General features: G+C 37.6%; 1 long non-coding RNA gene across 2 annotated transcripts; it reads right to left on the bottom strand.

Annotated features, from left to right (window-relative positions):
* Positions 1 to 1904: 1904 nt before the first annotated feature.
* Positions 1905 to 3019, bottom strand: LOC131539390 (uncharacterized). Of its 2 annotated transcripts, XR_009270847.1 has the most exons (5): positions 2949 to 2973; positions 2756 to 2855; positions 2326 to 2358; positions 2141 to 2207; positions 1905 to 2032 (listed from the first exon to the last, which is right to left on the bottom strand). It is a non-coding gene; the product is annotated as an uncharacterized LOC131539390 (long non-coding RNA). The 2 variants fall into 2 exon arrangements; XR_009270849.1 differs by lacking the exon at positions 2756 to 2855 and having other exon boundaries at positions 2949 to 3019.
* Between the last annotated feature and the right edge of the window lie 362 nt (positions 3020 to 3381).

Here is a 3381-nt window from a genome sequence, read left to right as displayed (position 1 = left end):
CGATTGAGTGAGGTGAGTGTCCTGATATAGTGTGCAGGTAAGTGGCATCAGGTGGTGATTAGTAATCTGGTGATTGTGAGCGGGTGTAGGTGGTTGGTGTGGATGATGCGATGGGTGGATCTGTGACACATAGATTATGATTATATATTTTTTCATTTGTTATTTTTCAGTAAAATTAAGTTGTCTATTTAGAAGATTGTGGTTAACACACAAAAGAGCGGTCAACACACAGGTCAACACACAGAAGTATAGAAATTCTACATTGATTTTAAAAAAAAAACTGCACTGGTATCGGATCGGATCGGCAAGGCTCGAAAATTGCTCCCATATTTTAATCTGTGCGACCTCAAAATATATTTGGGAGCATTTGTGCGAGTGCATATAATTGTTGTAGTGCCTGTTTTCATTTCTCTAAAAACATTCAGTCATGTGCCTTCTGTGTGTTGATACGGCGTCTGCCGTTCTATCAAACATTACATAACTTCACCTTTACGTTCTTAAATTTAATGCAGATTTTAGGTTAATATCAGCTGTCAATCACTCAGTCACTGCTTTCCGCTGTCAGGTGACAGGGAGCTAACTACCGCGGGAAATGCAAAGGGCTGAAGAAGAGAGAAAATGAAAGGAAACACTGACAGATTCTTTCCAGATTTATTTGTAAACCACCTAAAGTTACAAATAATGGTGCTGGTGATAGCGATCATGTGGTGAATGTTGATCCACCAGCCGAAAAGAATGCGTACAGTTTTCAGAGAGAATGGTTGAAAGACTTCGAGAGGCTCTGCTATGAAAATGCACTGTGCTCTATGCACTGCTTCACTTTAAAGCCTGTGGGACGGAGTTTGCAGGAACACTAACAGCATTCGCCACCGAATCTACACATTTTAAGCTCGAGAGCTTGGTTAAATACAGAGAGAGTGCCAAACACAAGAAATGCAGGGACAAGAGTGTGGAAAAACGTTCAGGATCATCTGGTTCAATCGTTAAGGCCTTTAAAAATTGTCAGGATGCTCATGTAAGGGGTTGCGATAATATCATAATTGTTGTTTTAACGATGTGCGATTTGACATTATCGAGTATATTGCAAAAACCAAACCAAACACCTATAGAGAATGCACGCATACATGACGTGATGAAGTCCAGTAGGTTGGACTAGTGCACGTGCGCATTTAGAGTGCTTTTTTCACTGCATAATTCACTCTATTAAAATGCATAACAAAATTCAAGGGCTTTATATCATCTCATATAGTTAATATCACACGAACAGTGCCGTTTTTTCCTCCAAAAATCAGCATGATTACAAATGTGATATTTTATACAACAGTTCAATAAACAAGAAGTGAATATTCTTGTAAATGGCTTAATTGTGAAGATGACCATGAAAGGTAAAAATCTATTTAAACTTATTGGAAAAGATTAATTTCTATCACTGCTGTGAACTGACCACCACACAGAATATGAAGAATATCAAAATCAGCTAGACTACCAGCACAATAACACAAGAAAAATATCGTCAGATATCAGATTAACTTCGGTGGTTTACGAAATAAATCTGTCAGTGTTTGCACCAGTGCTACCAAGTAAAAAAGTTAATTTCGAGCCCTGATTGGTATCGGCAAATACTCAGAATTTTCGGTATCGGATCGGTTCTGAAAAATTGTTTTTTTTTTTGAATCCCTAAATCCAACCCTGTGGATTTCCTGTCTCTCCTCCAGAGCCTTTAGTCGTGTGGGTCCAGGAAGGGTGCTTATATGTCTGGATACCGCTGCACAAATCTTTCAGCCACGAGAAATGCAGTTCCAGCATGTCTTCAAATCCAGGACAACAGAATGATCAGGATGATCTGAAACAACCAACTGAAATCAATTTAAATGTATTTTGTCTTGCCTGAGTGATGCTGAAACAACCAGGTTTAGTTTTTCACCCAGGATTCGCTGCTTCCTATGGAACAGTCTTCATGATGAATGATCTCTTGATCCTGGATCCTTGCTGCCATCCACTTGGAGATGGTTTGGATGATATGTGGTTGTGTCTAAAGGGGTAATGAATCAACGTTACTAAAATACTGATAGCAGCACTATTGATCCTGTAGCTTATATCCATTTTTCAGTACTGAACAAGTCAGGAAGCAAAGTAGTACCAGTTCTTGAAACCCATCTCTACTTGTAATAGTTGTCTTGTTGCTGCTGCCCAGACTGTCTCTCCACCTGATGATTAAAAAAAAAAAAAAAAAAAACCTTGAATAAATGAATAAAATAGCAATGAATAAAACATTTATAATACAAGGTTGTAACAAATGAGCATCTTTTCTTATAAGCAACTCACTGAATCATTGACTCAACTGGTGGCAGTCAGGACCTAAAAAAAGTGAACCATTTGATTATTAAAGATTTGTTGAAACTAAAGTATCAGATCTGTTTGAGAATTAAACTAGCATAAAAAGCATGCATGTAAAAAACACCATTAACGAGCAGATGACAATTTACAGGCCTGTCACTTGAGGGGGAAAGGCGGAAATTATTAATCCCACAATTAACATGATTTCGGCAGCCTCGGTCTAACGTTAATTAAACTTTATACAGCGGTTTATATTCAAGTTTACAGTATGGCTAGCATGAGCATCATCGACTAGCGCGAACGGCAGGCAGTCAAACAAACTAATTAACTTTACTATGGTTAAAGTTTAAAGAATTTGAAAGTGAATAGTTTATCGTGTTAAATTTCAAATAACTGAAAGAAAAGTATAAAATTTTACCTCAATGTTTTAACGGTTAACGTTACCTCAGACCGCCTCATGAGACTGCTCGTGAGCTAATTAACCGAACAGGGCATCTATTAATTGAATTAAACTGGACCTACAAAAAATACAAAACACTACTCATCTTTGGTGACAAATAACGTTATATATCAGTAAAAACGATGAATACAAGTAGATTTGTAGCACTTACCTTTTCCTCCGTGTCAGTCTGCTGGCACACTTTTGCGCAGTACAGTGACGCCTCGCGGTGCTGGTTTAAATGTTAATTTGTCCCGTGCCGTCTTTCAATAAATCTCATTCTCAGTCATTCACAAACATGTCATTAACAATGATCACCATTTACTGAGCAAACTATTTGGTTTTAGTTTTGTCCTTAATTTGATGACACCTACAAATATAATAATTCATGGCATCTTTTTAAATTGCTTGATTAATTCAGTATATTTCCCAAAATATAGGCTATCCAAATAGTATCTTAACCTGATAATACATGTAGTGCAATAATATGAAAAGTTGAGACCAGCTGACCATGTCGCTACAACGTTCTTCATGGGACTATCTAACGACGTCTTTTGAGGACGTGCCCACGACGTTTCTGGAACGTCAGCCAAGATTCTAAAAAA

Source organism: Onychostoma macrolepis, chromosome 01, assembly GCF_012432095.1.
Source record: "Onychostoma macrolepis isolate SWU-2019 chromosome 01, ASM1243209v1, whole genome shotgun sequence".
In the NCBI taxonomy this organism is placed as follows: domain Eukaryota; kingdom Metazoa; phylum Chordata; class Actinopteri; order Cypriniformes; family Cyprinidae; genus Onychostoma; species Onychostoma macrolepis.
This window is presented reverse-complemented; position numbering and strand designations above follow the sequence as displayed.